Source organism: Podarcis melisellensis (assembly GCF_964234715.1).
Source record: "Podarcis melisellensis genome assembly, chromosome: 5".
Lineage (NCBI taxonomy): Eukaryota > Metazoa > Chordata > Lepidosauria > Squamata > Lacertidae > Podarcis > Podarcis melisellensis.
The window spans coordinates 38,294,652-38,314,652 of NC_138537.1; the positions used below are offsets into that span (position 1 = coordinate 38,294,652).

General features: G+C 43.1%; 2 long non-coding RNA genes across 2 annotated transcripts; both read right to left on the reverse strand.

The window, feature by feature from the left end:
• Nucleotides 1-9,728: 9,728 nt before the first annotated feature.
• Nucleotides 9,729-11,277, reverse strand: LOC309369669. Its single transcript, XR_014168243.1, has 3 exons — nucleotides 11,100-11,277; nucleotides 10,363-10,476; nucleotides 9,729-9,854 (listed from the first exon to the last, which is right to left on the reverse strand). It is a non-coding gene; the product is annotated as an uncharacterized lncRNA (long non-coding RNA).
• Nucleotides 11,278-14,009: 2,732 nt separating this feature from the next.
• LOC309369463 lies at nucleotides 14,010-15,936 on the reverse strand. The gene is made up of 2 exons (XR_014168156.1): nucleotides 14,589-15,936; nucleotides 14,010-14,487 (listed from the first exon to the last, which is right to left on the reverse strand). It is a non-coding gene; the product is annotated as an uncharacterized lncRNA (long non-coding RNA).
• Between the last annotated feature and the right edge of the window lie 4,065 nt (nucleotides 15,937-20,001).

The window sequence follows — 20,001 nt, forward strand, 5'->3', positions numbered from 1 at the left end:
CAGAAGTACGTGCATAGCAGAAAGCTCAGGCAGGATACCGAATGATCATTCTTATTAAAAAGCTGATGGACCTGGATCTTTCTTCTACCATCTGTGATTGGATGAAAGACTTCTGAGGGATCGCACACAAATAGTGAGGATTGGGCTGTCCCCTGAGTTTGCTAGATGTCATCGCGGGAAACCGCTGCCTCAGGAGAGCGAGGAAAATTCTTAGGGACGACTCACACCCTGACCAGTACCTCTTTAAACTCCTACCTTCGGGCAGGAGATACAGAAGTACAGTCAGCCTCACCAACAAGTTAAAGAACAGTTTTTATCGTGGGCTGTTGGGCTGCTGAATGGGGAAAAAAATAGCGGTGCAATTGACTTTCGACAAGCACACAGAGCGCAAACAAGACTGAGTGTATGTGTGGGGGTGGGGAGAGGGACTCGTTTAATTTCACTGCACACAGGTGGTGTAGTGACAATAAAGGTTTATTTATTTATTTATTATTGGTCGGTCAAGCTGAGTATTGTCCATGCTGACTGGCTGTGACTCTGTGGGGTTTCAGGTAAGACGGTCCCTGGGGGCCTACCTGGAAAGGCCAGACATAGAACCTGGCTGGCACCTTTCACATACAAAGCAGTTTCTCTACCACTCAGCTACAGCACGTCCCCATCACCATGAGTCACACTTATAAACAACATTTTAAGAGATTTAGAAGAACTCCTAGGGCTACAGTCCAAACCCCTTTGCACCAGCCTAGGGAGGGATAGGAGCCTTACCAGACTCCAGTGTCCTCCACCAGAGGACTTTCCTGTTTCACCTGCCAAGCTTGCATGCAGGGAGTGCTGAGCCAACTCAGGATCTGCTGGGACCTGAGTCAGCCTGGCTGCCATCACATAACAGCATTCAAGTCCAGGCTGGCACAACAGTTTACCTTCTGGCCTGCCTGCCTGCCTGGGGTGAGTAGCAGAGCTGTGGATGTGGCAGTGGCCCTGCTGTTCTGTTAAGCCCTGCTGCTTCTGCTATTTGGGGTTTGGACTGCAGCTGACATTTTACAGATGGGGAAGACTGAGTCTCATTCCAAAGACGATAATGAAATCCACTGCAGAGGAAAGCAGATAAGAAAAAGGACAAACTACAGATCAGTTCATGCCCATGAGGACTGTGTACGCCGCTCCATACACTGAAAGCACATTTCCCACAGAAAGAATCCTAAGAACTGTGGTTTGTTATGGGTGCTAGGAATTGAACAGTAAACCACAGTTCCCAGGATGGGAGGGAGTGGGAGGGAGTGCTTTTTTTCCTAGAAAAAATAGGTGCCAGTACTCACCATGAAGTTGTTACAGTGAGTGCCACACTTTTTAACAACAACAAAAGAGGTGCTGGCGCTGCGTACCTTTGAGTACCTCCTGAAAAAAGCACTGGTGCGAGGTGCTTAAAATGTATGGTATGTACAAAGCCTAAGTACCATATTTTTCCGTGTATAAGACTAGGTTTCCCCCCTAAAAAATAATGTCTAAAATTAGGGGGTGTCTTATACTCTGGGCCATCTTCCCCCATTTTCTTAAATCTGAGTCCTCCATGTCTTATACATGGGGGCATCTTAGAGACACAAAAAATACGGTATATGGTCAAGGAATTAAGATCACAGAAGACATTCTTGAAAATGTTTACTAGTCCCAAGGACAAATAAGTGACTCTAACAGGCAAGGTACATAGAAGCTCCTCACATCCAACGTACTCCAGAAAGTCTGTATCACACCCACTTCACACATTCCATGTCACACAACCCAGAAATCCTGCACCATACAATAATAATAAATAATATCGTAAGGAAGCAGTTTTAATATGAATAATACAAATTGCAACAAAAAAGGTATGTACTTTAAAGTATTTGATGCGGTTATTTTTCTCCATATAACCAGAAATATAGGTGCTCCTGGAGAATATTCACATGTGATTAGGGCGGAATTCCCTCTTTTGCATAACTATTAAAAGTCCTCTTTTTCACCTAATCACCCTACATGTGGATGGAAATAAAGATGCTCTCAGCAGTGGGGGCCTTTGTGTTTACTATAATAGAATTAATATGGCATTTTAGTTTGGACACAGACATGTGATTTTGTATGTCACTAAAGATGCTTCAGGGGAAATATCCAACTGTTCTCTCTTTCTCTGATCATTCTGTATGCATTTACTTATGAGTCAGTCTTAAAGAGACTTACAATAAATGCAGTCTTTTGCACACTGAGGTCATAATCCAACCTCTCTTTGTGCCAGGCTGGCATGGAAAGTTGGATGGGATGGAGGTGCATTTTATGCCAGCATGTGCTTGTGATGGCAGCATCACTCCGCCAGCAAGGAGCTTCCCCTCCTCCCTGCTGGGTCCCCACTGGTTGTAGCCAGCAGAAATCCTTGAAACTGGTCAATCCAAGCCTGATCACTGCACCAGCTCCATTGATAAAAGTGGTATTAAGAACAATGTTGCAGCTCTGCTTTCACACAGATCGCTTGCTATACAACACAGGACTCCCACGCTAAAGAAATATATACTTAGGATCAAACAACAATCTCCCACTTAGCTATGCATGTGTGTGAGAGAGAGAAAATGAGAACGCAAACTTCTCTGCACCTTCAGCTGAATGCGACACACACTTTTGCAAAGTTGTAAGCAGCAGGGAAGCTACTGGGTCCTTACCTCTGCCATTTAATGGTGGGGGAACATTACAAACATATCAGGATAAAGGGAAACAAAGCAAAAAACTAAGAGACACTTCTGTTTTTAAGGATTAAAACATCACACCCACATATGGAGGCCACAGCTAATTACAAACCAAAGTCCTGGAGAAAAAGAAATGTTTTTGCCTGGCGCCTAAGGATCGCAGCAGGCAAGCCTTCTTGGGGAGAGCATTCCACAAGTGGGCAGCCACCACTGAAAAGGCCCATTCTTGCATTGTCACCCTCTGGAATTCCCATGGAGGGGACACACAAAGAAGGGCCTCAGTTGATGATCACAGGATCTGGGTTGGGTCATGTGGGGAGAGGCAAGCCTTGAGGTACTGGAGTCCTGAGCCACATTAAGCGTTATAGGTCAAAAATAGCACTTTGAATCGGGCTCTGAAACTAATTGGTAGCCAGTGCAGTTAGGCCGGGCTTGGTGTTATGTGCTCAGACCATGTTACCCCAGTGAGCAACCTGGCAGCTGAATTCTGCACCAGCTGCAGTTTCTGAACTGTATTACGTATTGGAGCGCTCTACTCATCTTCTGGGAACTATGGATCCCAGGTTTCCTTATGAGGAGGAAATGGCTATTAGATTCTTTACCATGTGAAACACCCTTTTGCCAGAATAAGTCATTAGCCTATGTACCTAATGAAGATGTGGGTGTGCAGTTTTGGAGCTGCGAAGTTGGACCACGCTATTTTTCAACAACAGCATCTGCTGGTACAAAGGGACTGTCTGGCAAATCCTTTCCCAGATAATGAGTTATTAGAGTAATTTTTCTTTCAAGTGCTCCTGATAGCCAGGGCTGATGCAGTATCTGTATCTTCAAAAAGCAAGCATGCAAAGGGTCACAGATGTAGCTGAATCTAAATTTGTTTTCAAACACAAATGTTTGCAGGAAATGTTGCCCATTATTCTCTCAGCTGTGCTAATTAGGGAACTGTTCCGACTATGTGCTGATGGCAAAGTGTTAATTAGAGTGTCACCGTTACAGTCTGTTGTAAATAAATGCAGGGGAAGGGATACTAGTGTGGAAGCCATGGAAGTATTGCCAGAATTCGACACAACTGCTCCCCACTGCTGCTGCTGCCACCACCAACTGCTGGTTTTGTAGGGCACATGATCTCTACCAGACATGAAAAGGATTAGACTTAGGCAAGGAAGGCAGATAAATTTAATCTGAGCATGGGATGGCCAGATGCAGATTCGGACAGTGCCCTTACACCATTCAGTGTAGAGCATTTCAGCAGGTGCAGCTTGCATGATAAGCAATACCTGCTGACCACTCCTTGTCTGCAAAACTATGCAATGTGCAAATTTCATCCTCTTTTGCATCTATCCACAATAGAGCAACATCTGTTAGCAGAATAGAAAAGTCAGCATTCATGGTTCTTTCTGCAGGCAGATGTGGATAACAAGCACACAACTGAATCGAGATACCTTCACATGATGATTCCTACTCCCCCACTGCTTAATTGGTATAGACCAGGCATAGGCGAACCCGGCCCTCCAGATGTTTCAGGACTACAACTCCCATCATCCTTAGCTAACAGGACCAGTGGTCAGGGATGGTGGGAGTGGTAGTCCTAAAACATCTGAAGGGCTGAGCTTGCCTATGCCTCGTATAGACATTCCAGCCTGTCATTGTATGACACTATATGAGTAAGACGGGACTAATGTGTGCTGAATTCTTCTCATGATCCAGAGCTTCCACCTTCTGGAGAGTGAGAGATTGAGATTGAGAGAGAGAAGCGATTATGTGAAAACTATGGTGACCTGAATGAGACTGGGACTCTCGTACCTTTCATCATTGTTTAGAAGATGGGTTTTCAACACATGCTGATTTTTCAGCATGGTAAAAATACTGCACTTGGCAACATGTCTTCTTCTTTGGTAGTTTAAGGGGAACAAAAACTCATTGCATCTGGCCACTGTACTGAAGACTATTCGTTTCACCAAACTGAGAAGCCATTTGGGTTGGGTGGGGGTTTTGAGGTTCAGCCTCCATGTGTCCAGCTTACCAAACAAAAATACATGCTAACAGTTTTCAAGTGATATAACTGATGTATGTTGATGGTCAAGTAGTTGACTCCAATACTTGATTGCTTCACTTTATGCCAAACTCTGAAAGGCATGGCTTAGTCCATGTTCTCCAGACTTCTGTTTCTCTCTGGGAAACTGAATAACCCTTCCTAGATATTAAACCAATTCCCTGTGTATCTGCTGGTGAAAGCAGGGATAACAAAGCAGGGATAACAGACGGAACCACCATTTTATTGATCACATTTTGCAAAAAGTGAAATGATTTACAAAAGGCAAAATACATAGGTACAGTGAGGAAGAGGAGGAGGGGAAGCTCCTCGGCAGAATGCTGCAAGAAGTGGAAATGCTTTGCATAATTGGTACGATTAAGAACAAAGCAAACGTTTCCAAGAAGGTATATCCATCCTCTGTTGTATTGCTGGGAGGGAGGGGGCATCCAGTTGCACCAAAGCAGCACACAAAGTGTAGGCTTGCCATACGTCAAGAAAATTCCTGACATGTCCTGATTTTCAGATGTAAAAATAGCACCAGGGGGGAATTTTGCCAAATCAGCAAAATGTCCAGGGAAACCCGGACATTTTGCGGGAGGCTTTGTAGTTGTCAGGAATTTTTGTTGTTGTTGTTCAGTCGTTTAGTCATGTCCGACGCTTCATGACCCCATGGACCAGAGCACGCCAGGCACTCCTGTCTTCCACTGCCTCCCGCAGTTTGGTCAAACTCATGCTGGTAGCTTCAAGAACACTGTCCAACCATCTCGTCCTCTGTCGTCCCCTTCTCCTTGTGCCCTCCATCTTTCCCAACATCAGGGTCTTTTCCAGGGAGTCTTCTCTTCTCATGAGGTGGCCATAGTATTGGAGCCTCAGCTTCATGATCTGTCCTTCCAGTGAGCACTCAGGGCTGATTTCCTTAAGAATGGATAGGTTTGATCTTCTTGCAGTCCATGGGACTCTCAAGAGTCTTCTCCAGCACCATAATTCAAAAGAATCCATTCTTCGGCGATCAGTCTTACTTTTTGAAATATGGCAACCCTAACAAAGTGCCACTTTGCCAGCAGTACACTGCACACCATGGCTTAGTGGCCTATCAACTTTAGTTCAGAACTGCCTTCATAAGGATTTGCTGAGCTAATAATTTGAATTGGAATACAAGAAAGGAAGGTGTGAGGAGGTCTGAGAAATAAGTTAAAAGAAAACAAGCAATTGAAATTTTATGTGTTTTTAATTGTTTTTAAGTTTTGTATTTTTGTATGTTTGTTATTAATTTTTGTTTACTTTTGTATTTGTTTTATTATAGAAAATGCTAATAAACATTCATTAAAAAAACAACAACAGAACTGCCTTGCAGTAAGTGCATGAGTTTGGTCTCTGGTCTGCCTTTTGCTGTATGTTTCTCTTCAAATGAGGGGTATATAAAGGATATAAAGGCAGTGTCAAAGAGTGTTTGCTTTAGATACAGCTTTTCAGTTATTTGCTCCAAGAGCCTGCAGTCCCGCATAAAATCTGCTGGCTAAATATAGCCGGCACCCTATAAATTAAACACAGTGTTTTCTTTGCACTTACAGAGGGTTTGTCCAGCAGTATTTTTATCCATAGCAGATAGAAAAACCAAGAGAGTTTTATTTATTATTGGATGTACATATATCACTTCATTGCCATTGGTCAGGAACATTCTTTTATAATAGCTTATGTTTCATCCCCCTGCAAGCCTCGAGTCCTAGTAAAGACTTTCATTTGAAAGCTCTCCCTTCTTCTCGCTGCCTTTCTTCTCCTTCAAAGGAAAGGTCTCTTCTCTGTGTTGGCTGCTGTTGCAAACTCCTCAGTATATTAATAATTCTTTCTAATTTTCTGAACAGCGAGGACACCAGAAGAACCTCATTATTTCTCCTGTGCTGCATTTGAAGAAGAGTGTTTTTGCAGTAACAGAGTAGGATGGCCAGATGCAAAAGAGCACAGGGCTCCTGAACTTTTAATAGTTGTGTAGAAAAGGGACATTCAACAAGTGTTACTTGTCATAGATGCTACACCTGTTGAAACTCCCTCTTCTGCCCAATTAGGGAAAGTTGCAGTGGCCCTTACCATTATTGTTTGCTTCTGGCCACCGTAACAGGCAATGCAGTCTAGTGATCAGAAAAAAAACACCCCTAAGTTTTACCATCACTTATCCAAAGATTTAAAACCCTTTAACTAGCTTCTGTCATTTGTTTACACAATCCTGGGTTATGTGAGGACAGAAGAGAGCTAAAAAGTGAAGACAGAAACTCTGGGTCTCTTTTTTTCTTCTGCCTTACTTACCGTATTTTTTGCTCTATAAGACTCACTTTTTCCCTCCTAAAAAGTAAGGGGAAATGTGTGTGCGTCTTATGGAGCGAATGCAGGCTGTGCAGCTATCCCAGAATCCAGATTAGCAAGAGGGATTCCTGCTTTCACTGCGCAGTGATCCCTCTTGCTGTTTTGGCTTCTGAGATTCAGAATGTTTTTTTTCTTGTTTTCCTCCTCCAAAAACTAGGTGCGTCTTGTGGTCTGGTGCGTCTTATAGAGCAAAAAATATGGTACTGTTCAGTGTGTGGTGAGTTGAGTTGAAAAGGATTGTCCTTCATTCCCAATTTCTTCAGGGTTCCCTAAATGAACTGAGAGTGAGGCTGCATCTCCTAATGGCGTTGCCTAAACGTCCTTCACAATTGACATATCTTCACAGCATTTGTCTATTTTTTCCTTCTCAGAGCCACTTATATGAGTGACCTTCACAATATCCGCAGGGAATGTGTTTTGCAAGTGAATCATATGTGGCAGGAAAAAGCAGCTCTCGCTCATTTTAAAACTACAGCCTTTGAAACCCACCTTTTTTTCCTCCCTCTCTCATGAGGTGATTGGTATATGCTATAACTAGGGATGGCAGAATCTGCCCATTTCGGTTTCTCTCCATTTATCATTTTTCCAACCTGAAAGACAGACCTCCACATTTCCACATAGGTGTGCAAACTTTTTGTTCTTAAAAGAAGTCCTCATAAAAAATCACCAGCATTTTTGTGCAAATTTTTCTGAATCTATGCATTTTTGTTTGCAGTTTTGCACCTAACGCACACATTTTTACAAAACAAATTGTGATATAATTCAATTTTGCATGGTATCTTCGCTAATATATGTGTTTTATGTACACATCACCCTAGTCTATGGATTTCTGTGCACATTACTTGGCAGGAGAACTGTGCTGAAAAATTTGGAGAAGCGCGACTTTCAAATGATAAATGTGTTTCACGTATTGTTTCGGAAGTGTGGAATTAGGAAGCTTCACCTTTAAATGCAAACTGAATCAAATTTCTTCCCTATCCCTAGCTATAATGTAGCAGCTCCCCAAGGTCTCCTATGCACAGCCCAATGAACCTAAAGCACATGTGTGCAAGAAGGTCCTAGGTTCAATCATTGAGGTGTCACTCAGGGTATGGCTGGGAAAGTCTCCTGCATAAAACCCCAGAGCACCACTGCCAGTCCATGTCAACAACACTAGGCAAGATGGATCAATGGTCTGACTCAGAATAAGGCAGCTTCCTAGGTTGCTCCTTTCTCGATTGACTGGCATCCCTATCAGAAAAGGAATCCTCCCCCCCCCCCACCATCTGCTCATCTCCATTTCTTTTGTTTTCCTCTGAGTTGGTGGAAATGCCCCTTTATTCCCCCCTGCCCGACAAACACACTCACTTCTGGTTTGTAGCATAGGAACCAGATTCTGCCAGGTTATTTTAAGTGTACTTGATGAAAAAAAAGGTCAACTCTGAACTCTTGTCATGGCTATATTTAGCTGGAACTTCTCTCGCTGGGATTCAGACTCTATTTGGAAACTGCGCAGCTTGGTGTACAGCCAAACCATTTCTTTTTTACACAGACATCCCTCAGCATATGGCAAAGGGTTTTGTCCCTCTCTGTGTTTTATGAGGAACTGTCATTGGTGCGCTAACCTGGCCAGCTGAAGAACAATGCCTTTTACGGTGCATCTGACAGGGTGGGGAAGCGCATGGTTCAATTCTCCTGAGGCACTCTTCTTAGAAACCCAGGATTCCTCTTTTTTTTAGCCTACCCGGTTACAGGGATAAAAGGTCAGCACTCCTACTCTCGGAAGAAAACATTTTAGTCATTTGGAATCAGGAACCTTTAGGCCAGGGCTGGGAAACTCCAGCCATGTGCCCTGATTAGGCCCTGCAGGCCATTTTGGGTGACTCAGTGCCATCTTTCCCCATGCCTTGTGTTATAAACGACGTCAGGCAGGAGGAAGTTCAAGCCGCGCCTGCAAAGGGGGAATCACCCTAAGTGCACTCCTGAGTCTCACAGCTGCTACGTTCTGAATCTGGCACCTGTTCCTGCCGCCCTTCAGGGTGATGGAAAAAAGGCCCCAGGTTCAAAACGTACCAGCTGCAAAGGAAGACTTGGCAGCTCAAGTTAGCGTGCACTCCCATTAATTTTGCAGCCATACTTTTAAGAAGAGTGTTGCTTTGCAGCCACGGCTTGAATTCAAGGACTGTTGCTCAGAACAGCTACACAGAGTGGGCCTGATCCACATCTGTGACTGCAAGCAACTAATTGGGGGTGTGCACACAAATCTGCTTCAAATGAGAGCTTTCTGTCCAGTCTCCCCTCATCCAAATAGACCATGGTGTACATCAGATTGGGTCCCTATACACCTGCTGTTTAGCAATGGGAAAACAAGCACATACTTTTCCACAGGGGTCCTAATTTGGCCCATGAGGCCATTTTCTCTAAACCACATCCACCTGCCCCACACTGGCTATCCTATGTGATGTAGGCAAAGACACGGCTGCAAACGGTTGGAAGCTTAAAGTTTATTTCCAGTTGTTGCTTGGCTTTCTGACATCTCCAATCAGCTTATCGCTGTTGATAGCCAGCCACTTTGAGCGTGTATCCGTTTGCAGGTGCTGTTTAATGAAGTTAAATAATCAATACTGAAATTAAAATGCAATAATATGTCCATATGGGAGATTTTATTAATTGTGTTCATTCGGCACACCCAGCGAGCATCGTTCACGCAGTACTTTTACAGTCTCCACATGGTGAGCACATGGGATCAGAGCCTGTAGCTGTGCCATGTAAGGCTGTAGGATTAGAACACCAAGTGTTATTATTATTCAGTCAATTTATGAGTTGTTTGGCACATAAGAAGTTTCCAAGCAACTAACAACATTGGAAAACAGAAAGCGTGGCATAAAGGGAGAAAAAGTCTATTGCGTTACATATGAAAGCCTATTTTAAAAAATACAATAGCCTGTAAAACAAATAGCAGCAATGTTTTTGTGTAAGAAATTGGTGACATATAGTGCTGCCCCTTTCATCCTATGTGATTTCAAGCATTATTCTGCTGGAAAAGGCATTGCCCACATAATAGGCTGTCTGGAACCTCATTAGCTGGCTGCTTATGCATCACCAAAAAGGATGGAAGACATAATCTAAAAGAGCAAAAAGTGGGCAGATTTGCATAAGATCCGCATTTGCTAATTCACAGATAGAATTTCAATAATAATAAAATAAATTTCACTCTTAGTGGGGAAGAATGAGACCAGGTGGCATTCTGCTGTTCAATCTGTTGTCCAAATGTTCACTTACAGTGGGCAACTTCAGGAGTCCTCCTCTTCCACCTTACATTTTTTTATCTAGGTCCAGCCAGCCCTTCAAATAGAGGACTTTCCTCTGATAGATCATCAAACGGAGGATGGATTCCTGCAAAGCAGAACATATGGCCACCTTAAACTTCATAGCATTTCAATAAGCCAAATACCTGGATTATTTCTACTCAGGGGGACAAGGCAAACTCATGTTACATAACCTTTAATAAGCAGAAACAGCAACCCCAATAAAAAACTGATCACAGGGATCAGTTCAGATGCACCGTGGTGTTTTGCACCTGTGACTCAGCCATAGTGTTATACTTGTTACTTGAGCCAGAAAAGCCTTCAGTGCTTTGTGCCAATTACAGCCCCATTATGATTATACATTTTAAAAGCCTGGCAAAGGAGTTGGCCGTCAGGCCTGCAGGAATCCTGCCAAATCCTGTACATCCCAAGCAGATGGATCTCATTAAGAGATGCCAAGCGGCTGAACCCACCCGACCACCTCCTTGCCTGCATTTCTTTCTCCAGCCAGCGCAATATGGCCTCACCAGCAACCCGGAGAAGCAAAGCTGGCTTACAAAGAAAGTGAACCGCACACCTTTTCCCTTTCTATCCTTATAAGCTCAGAGGGGGGTGAGAGTAAGCGCCATGTTCTTGCTTAGATTGAATTCTCATCCAGTGAGTCAGGCAAATTAATGAACAATCGGATTGACATGACCTGCTACAACATACCTCAATACGGTTCAGTCTGTGCTATCATTGGCTCATTTAGCTTCACAAATCATCTGGCTTCATGGGGGCAATTTGGCTGCATTAAAAGCAGGCAGGCTTTCTGCTGGAATGAGATGGATTTTGCTAACTGTAAGTCAGTCCTCTCTCTCTCTCTCTCTCTCTCTCTCTCTCTCTCTCTCTCTCTGAATCACTTGGTTGCCTTTTCGATCTCACAAAATCTGACAAGATTCGAAACAGGGCGACTTGGAGTAAGAAAAACCTTCGTATGAATATCTTTCCTTTCATCCTGTGCACTTAACATTTTCAGGTGCTCTTCAATGACTTGCCTGGGAAAGCAACAAAGCAAGTTTTGCACTTTGAAAATACATTGATTAACGGCTTCCCAAATTCTGCTGGTGATCTCGGTATAAATCTTACAGCACCAAACCACTAAAGCACCCAAATGCAGAAAATCAGACCCATCTGTCTTCTTTTTGAAACAGAGTTTGTGGGGGAAGTGGGTACACACACACACACACACACACACACACACTCTTTTACTGCATTTTAAGTCAGTTTTCATCCATCACTATCCTCGTAGTAATCTTTGTCTATATACGCATCCTTCTTTATGGGGCTGAGTTTTTCTTTATTTTTCTCTAGAATGCTGCTATAGATGTGCAATTGTATCTGTGAACTGGCACCTATACACATTCCAATCCAATTAATGCAAGATGCCTCCTTAACAGTGGCGTAGTGTGGGGGGTGCAGGGGGGCGCAATATCTGGGGGTTAGGGTTAGGCAGCGCAAATCCATGGGTTAGGGGGTGCAAATTACTTGCCTTGCCCCGGGTGCTGACAACCCACGCTACGCCACTGCTCCTTAATGGAGGGTCATGAAGTAGCCAGATTTACCTTCTGCTCAAATGAATTAGCAAGGTATCTGTAGAGAAACCCTGCATGGGCGCAATATTTAAAAAATATTCTAAATTGCCAATTAAAAAAAGGGGGAGGAAGAACAAGGCAGTGGTGAGGGAAGGAAAATTATGGGACAGTTTCCAGCTTCTTAATGAAAATTTCAGGGCATGTGATATAGATAACCACTTTGAGGTTCTTTTTTTTTTTTTAACCATCAAGCGGTGTATACATTTTATGAAGTAAAAATATATAAATAAAAACTGACAGATTACAGAGTGCAATACTGAATGTATCACCTCCATGCACAAATAACAATCACTAGTAGGTCATGCAAAAACTGCTTCTCTTAATGCATCCTTTAAAAAAATGCAAGTTATCTGGAAGATAATATTCCTCCCAGAGGCAATGCCTCAAATAAAAATCCTCTTTGGCTGAAAGATCTATGTATAAATTATTTAACCTCACTAATTGCTTAATTGTTAATGTTCCTGAAAAAGTGCATTATAAAGAAGAGATAAGAGTCAAAACTGATTCTCTTTGCTAGGGATTTCATCTTGGCCAATGCCACAGGAAGCAGACACTGTAAATCCCAATATAAGCAAATTAGCAATTTTATGAGCTAACCGGCTGCTCAGCAGAATTTTGTTGCAATGCATCACCGCCTGAGAAAGAACTCTGTGTGGCCTCCTTAATTCCTGTTTTTCAATGATTTGGAACATGTGCTAGTTGGACTATAACACATCCATTCTACAGTTTGCCCGGTTTTAAAAACTTAATTTTAGATTATAATTAGACTGAGAGTTTTAACCAGAAAAAAACACCAGAACATTCCTAGCTCAGCTAATAACACAGGATAGAGGAAATAACGGTCAGGGCACCAGCAAGGAGACCTCTCTCACCCTCTGTGTTTTAGATTTCAGATGATCTGTTCTCAGGAACATCCTCTTGTTATCAAGAGTTATAAAGTGTAATGCATATCTCTGGTTATTATTATTATTATTATTGCTGCTGCCAGTCAGTGTGGACAAGACAGAACTAGATGGACTATGAACTTGGTATACAGAAGCTTCATATGTTCATGCAACCACAATGCCTGCTTTTAAAATTCTTTGCTTTTCAGCAGTTTAATCTTACATATTTTCAAAAGCCTGAAAATGTTACTCTTGATAGCTCAGTCAGTAGAGCACAAGACTCTTAATCTAAGGTTGCGGGTTCGAGCCCCAAGTTGGACAAAAGATTCCTGCATTGCAGGGAGTTGAACTATTTGATCCTCATCGTCCCTTCCAACTCTACAAATCTATGATTCCCCTCCCACTAGAGTTGCCAGCCCTCCAGGTTTGGCCCAGAGTCTAAGCATCAACCTGCAGCTCCAGGAATCTTCTGAGGCCAGATTTACCTTCTGCTCAAATGGAGATTTGGACAGCCACTGTTGCTGTCTCACACTAGAAAGGGGTAGTCAGGAAATACAGTACAAGGGACTCTTGCCCTGCCATCATTACTCAGCTTGAGCCACAGCTACAAGGGTATAATTGATTGCCTCAGCTGCCAGGCCTGGGCAGTAGAGAACCAAACCATGGAAACCAATCCCATGTCAATGTTGCAAAATGGAGTTTGACCAGTGCACAGTGGAGTTAGGAGACTAGAAGAAGTGCTGAGACAGTCTAAGGAGAGGCAGCATGAAGGAGCTGGGCATTCATCCAAAGTACAGTATGGTGCAGAGAAGCCTTCTGTAAACAGAAACAAGAGAGAGAGAGGTAGTGGTGGTCGCTGAAGAACATTACAGTGGCACAGTGAACAAGACGATGCATTTGTGTTGTTTTAATGATGAATGGTGCAAGCAACATGCATTTAGGAGCTGGTTTCACAAGGTCATCACAGCTACCAGCAGAGAAGACTGGATGCCACCAAGGGTCTCCAGTTAAATATTGCGGGGCGGGGGGAGAGGGGTAAGCTGTAAGGAGCCACAGAAGAAAGTCTAAGGAATTAGAAAAACAACAGAAAAAAATTCAACAGATTTCATCATTTTGTACCATTTCTCCCCCAAGAAAATCTGGTTACAATAGCAGAAGTGGGGCAGGTTTACCACAGAACTTCACACCCTTTAAATTATGCAAGCCAAGACAGCAAGCAAAATGCTTCTAAGAATATTGTCCGATTCTGAAATTGCAACAGCAACACAATCTTGCACACAGACAAAAGCAATCAGCACAACAGAAAAACATTTTGGCACCCAAATCACTAGAACCTTTGTGTAAGGACTTGGATGGCGCACAGTTGTTTTTTCAGTTGAATCTGTTGTTTGCAACATGAGACAGAGGAAAGTCTTCCTAGTAAGTCTTTGTTACTTTTCTGTGTCAGACAGAATTAAGCATGGCTAACTTGAATTTTTGCAGTGACTTGACAAGTCAGTCAACTGTGATACGTATCGCCATCATTCCACAGGAGAATGGTCTCTGTATTAAGTGTGTCTTCTTATGGAGCTGACAATGCCTCTGTAAATTTGGGAAAGCACAGATCAGTGTATCAGAAATTAAAGCAGCTTAATGGCTACTTGATAGAAATTAGGTGCAAACATCATATAATCCATACTTGCCTCAAACATTGGATGAGTGCTTTGAGTTTTGTTGCAGAACCCCCAAGTGCAGTCATACCTTGTGTTGCGTCTTCATGTTGCGTCTTTTGCATTACGTCCCACTGCAAACCGGAAGTACTGGAACAAGTTACTTCCAGGTTTCGCTGCTCGCATATGTGCAGAAGCTCTAAATCGTGCTTCCCGCATGTGCAGAAGCACCAAATTGCACTGCACGCCTGCGCAGATGCAGCGCTTCAAGTTGCGGGCATTTCACGTTACGGACAGGCCTCCAGAACGGATTCTGTCCATAACACGAGGTACCACTGTATACAGTGAGGTTTTTCCCCCTTGTCCAAGAAAGTAGAATCTCTTATGTCCTTTTCTGAGTTTGTAGAAATGAAATAGAAAGATGTCCTTTGGCATGTACCAACAAAGTGCTTGTCACTTCTACCTGCTATTGAACACACATTACAATGTTGGCCAGTATTGAGGTCATACTTCTTTTCAGAGAAAGAAGAACGTGTGGAGATTGTGTGGGCAGTATTCAGTGAGAAAGAACACAAATTCCCCACTTAGTTATGTTTGCTTCCTGCATAACCTGATGGGAATCTTTCAGATTGCTGTGAAGAAACAGGAATGTAACAATGTCAGCTGTACAAATTCTATGGAAGATCAGCCCAAGTCATTTTGAGCAATGCTGAGAACAGAAATTTGAGAAAGGAAACAAATAATACTGTTACACACCACCCCCCACAATCTCCAAACCGTGCAAGATTCCAGGGTTCTAGGACTAGGTGCTTACCCAGGATTCATGTTTCCTTTTGGAAACAGTGGAGACTGTGGTGTCTTTACGATATATGGTTTGTTCACACATCTATACATCCTGAGTCAAATGATGGAGGGGCTTATAGCATTCCAAAAGGGTCTTGCTTCCTCATAGACACAACTTGGGATCAAAACAGATACCGGCCATGGCTCTTACTCTCGGTCCACTTTGCAGCCTTTAACAGACTGAAGCCATTTTCCTCCAGCCTACATAATCCCCAACTGCAACCCTAAACTCTCCACTCTGCTTTGTCTCAGCTAACTATCTCAGAGCTCAGGTAAGGGATCCACCCATTTGCCAGCTGCCACAGAGTCTGCTTTGCTGATAGCCCATCTTCCCTGTCTTTGTTCTCTGTTAATGGCCCATCTTTCAGCAATCTCCTGAACTCAGGAAAGTGGTTTGGCCTGCCTTAACACTTTGCTAAATCCAGTGTCTGGCAGCCAATGTTAGCACTGCAAGCATTGATGAAATTCTAATATCTATCAGACCCAGGAATTTAGGGGATATTGGCACCTACAAACTCACAATACATTGACACAGTGCCTTGAAACCTTCAAGTTGCCTTGAAGGAACAAAATATAGATCAGAGATGAGTGGAGGTGTTCAGATGAATGCCAGTGGGTAGTGGCAACCAAATGAAGAAGCTGGTTTCTTCCACACTTTCCATTTCTATAACTAATGCCTACCAGGTTGTCAGTTTAATGGCACAACTATGAGCCAAGAACAGAACCAAGCTGTGTGACAGCATTCTGAAGTCATAGTTTGCAACCCAAGCTCCCACTGAAATCTGACCTCTTACCCCGCAAATAAAGCTGTAATATCCATTTATATTCCACCTTTCTTCCATTTGAAAGGGTTCTCTAAAGTGAAGGGCTGTCCAGCTCAGTCTCAGTATTTAAAGATAAAGAACCCTAAGAAGGGAGAGGTGGAGCCTTGAAGTTGCTCATCAACAATTAGTATCTGGACAACAGAATGAGGAGGCATAAGGGGAGGACTTCAATGTAGCACTAAGTTGAAGTCCCTTAGTGACATCCTAGTGGTGCTAGCAAAATGGCATGTGCAAGAGAAGGAGCAGTAAGCCAACATGGTTCTCGAGGTTGGTTGTGGGGCTACCTTTGAAGGTGTCCCAGAAACTTCAATTAATCCAGAATGCAGCAGCTAGACTGCCGACTGGGAGTGGCCGCTGAGACCATATAACACCGGTCCTGAAAGACCTACATTGACTCCCTGTATGTTTCTGAGCACAATTCAAAGTGTTGGTGCTGACCTTTAAAGCCCTAAACGGCCTCGTCCCAGTTTCCACCCCCATTGTTCAGCCCGGACACTGAGGTCCAGCACCGAGGGCCTTCTGGTGGTTTCCTCACTGCAAGAAGTGAGGTTACAGGGAACCAGGCAGAGGGCCTTCTCAGTAGTGGCGCCTGCCCTGTGGAACGCCCTCCCATCAGATGTCAATGAAATAATAATGCAACAGATTGCTGTAGGCCCGGTACTTCCTGTTGCACAACAAGCTTCTGCTAGTGCAACTGTTGCTCTGGGTTTCATATTGCACAACCATTATTCTTACTCTTATGCTAGGGCCCTTGCATTGGCTGTCAGTGAATGTTAAATCCAGGCCAAAGTCACCTGTTCACAGTGTGCTCTACTATGGTGCGATGCATTTTGATTTAAATTATAGCAGTTGTTTCTAAATTGGCATATATCAAGTGTTGTTGTTGTTTAGTCATTTAGTCATGTCTGACTCCTTGTGACCCCATGGGACCAGAGCACACCAGGCACTCCTGTCCTCCACTGCCTCCCACAGTTTGGTCAAACTCATGTTTGTACCTTCGAGAACACTATCCAACCATCTCTCCTCTGTCGTCCCCTTCTCCTTGTGCCCTCCATCTTTCCCAACATCAGGGTCTTTTCCAGGGAGTCTTCTCTTCTCATGAGGTGGCCAAAGTATTGGAGTCTTAGCTTCAGGATATGTCCTTCCAGTGAGCACTCAGGGCTGATTTCCTTAAGAATGGATAGGTTTGATCTTCCATGGGACTCTCTAGAGTCTCCTACAGCACCATAATTCAAAAGCATCAATTGTTCAGCAATCAGCCTTCTTTATGGTCCAGCTCTCACTTCCATACATCACTACTGGGAAAACCATAGCTTTAACTATACAGACCTTTGTTGGCAAGGTGATGTCTCTGCTGTTTAAGATGCTGTCTAGGTTTGTCATTGCTTTTCTCCCAATAAGCAGGCGTCTTTTAATTTTGTGACTGCTGTCACCATCTGCAGTGATCATGGAGCCCAAGAAAGTAAAATCTCTCATTGCCTCCATTTCTTCCCCTTCTATTTGCCAGGAGGTGATGGGACCAGTGGCCATGATCTTCGTTTTTTTGATGTTGAGCTTCAAACCATATTTTGCGCTCTCCTCTTTCACCCTCATTAAAAGGTTCTTTAATTCCTCCTCACTTTCTGCCATCAAGGTTGTGTCATTAGCAATTTTAATGTGAATCTGTGACCACTGTGTTTTTAACACCATTATCTAGGTGTTGAGGACCCTTTAGCAAACCCTAAACTGGACTGAGTCCACAAAGAATATCTTATGCATATTTGTAAGCCTTTTATTAAAAAAAAGCTGCGTTTAAATAATTGTTTTAATAGAATCCAGTTTTTGCATTGTTTCCTCCCTCTATATATAATTTTGTCTCTTTTAAAATTTGATTTGGTGTTTTGTCAGCAAAGAAACAAAACATCCTGTACCCACACATATTTCCTATCTGGTGCTGTCCTGGCCCCAGCAGCAAGCACAGTGGTGTAACTATGCTATTGCAGTCAGTAAGGAAAAACCTTTAATATATATAATATATATCTCAATCTCCAAAGCACTTCTGTGAAAGCTATAGAGCTACAGGGATAATAACAGCAATGGATTCTGCTGATGGGAGTGAGCAAGAGAAAGCAAAAGTGAGCGGTTTAACATGAAGAAGTGGGGCAATCAGAATAAGGAACTATAAAACCACAAAGGAGTATATCCATAGATTTACAAAGCAGCCTGACGCCCTTTCAAAACACATTTTCTGCACTTATTTTCCCAGCTGAATCATGGGGATAGGCAAGCCAGGCTAGTTTGCTCTCACTTTAAAGCAATAAAATAAAGGCAAGGGAAGACGTTTTCTCCTGTTCTGGTGACTGAATGGAAATGACAGCCCTCAAATATTAAACACGGTTGCTGCATGGGCTGGGGCACCAATTAAGGAGACATGGGGATGACCAGTGACCATACTTCCCCCATCTCTGTTTCAGGCAACATAGGATTTTTGCTCAAGCACAGCTATATTTCTGGCTAGTTCTACATATTGGGAACCTAGACATGATAGGCCATGTGTATAACTGGCAGTGAAGGGGTTGACCTATTTGAAGGGCTTTCAAAGGTCACTCACATATCTGGGGATGTCCTCTAGTCCAAGTCTGGTTTAAAGGTAGCCTCACCCATAAGAAGGGTAGGGACCTTGTAACAGCCCATCAGCAGACTGAACAGCAGAATATATGAAGACAGAAGCCCCCACAAATGTGTATCTAAATACAAAAATTAGCATATGCAATTTTTATGCTAAATTGTGTCTTATTTTTTCCCCTTGGGGGCACGTGATACATTTCCTTTTTTTCCTAGTGATGCTTAAGTGCCTCTCCCATTCTCAACCCCTCCTGAGGTTCCCTGCAGTGCTATGTATTGCTCAGTGATCTTTATGCCCAGGCAAAAACCTGAAACTGTGTCACTCTAGTTGTACATGCAGCACTCTCACCAGTACACCATACAGGAGATCACTGTAGAGCATGCTTCACTGGATCCTCCACACCCACTTGCAGAAACTATGCAGATATTGTGAACATGCCACTTCAAAGATCAAGGCCACATCCGCACTATAGGGAAATCTGAGAAATTTATTCTGTGAGGGGAATGGAGGTCTCGTAACACCTCTCAACACCCTTAACAAACTACAGTTCCCAGGATTCTTTGGGTGAAGCCATGACTGTTTAAAGTCACATGATACTGCTTTAAATGTACTGTATAGTGCATAGGGTTCAACTTGCATTTACCATTTTAAAGACGTTTATTTGTTTTTCGTTAACAGGAGCATTAATAAAGTAACAAGTAGAAGTTCCTACACAGTGAACAAAGTGGGGATTACTTCTGAGTAGAACTGCACTGGTTCATGAGAGTTGCTATAACGTTTGCTGGATCATAGCATAATACTTTAGTTTCTTCAACATAATTAACGATCTGTTTTATAATCCCACCAGCCCTCCTGGTCTTTTGTATAATTGGTTAGGTAGATCTTACTCAACAAGGCCTCATCCACACTTCCCTTTTGCCCTACACTTTCTAGGCACAGATCCCTGCTTTCCCCAGGAAAACTCACTCTAGTACTGAGTCGGAACCAACAGCAATTCATGTTTTCCAGGATTCATTGGTAAAGGGTGGATTTTCGCAGGAAAAGCACCAGGGCAAAAAAACCCCAAGTGCCTAACCTATCTTTGTAGATGTTTCTTTATGAATCCATCATATTTATTGTTCTCATTTGAGCCTCCCCCAATTTAGGAATACTGAATGTAACTCTGAGATGGGAC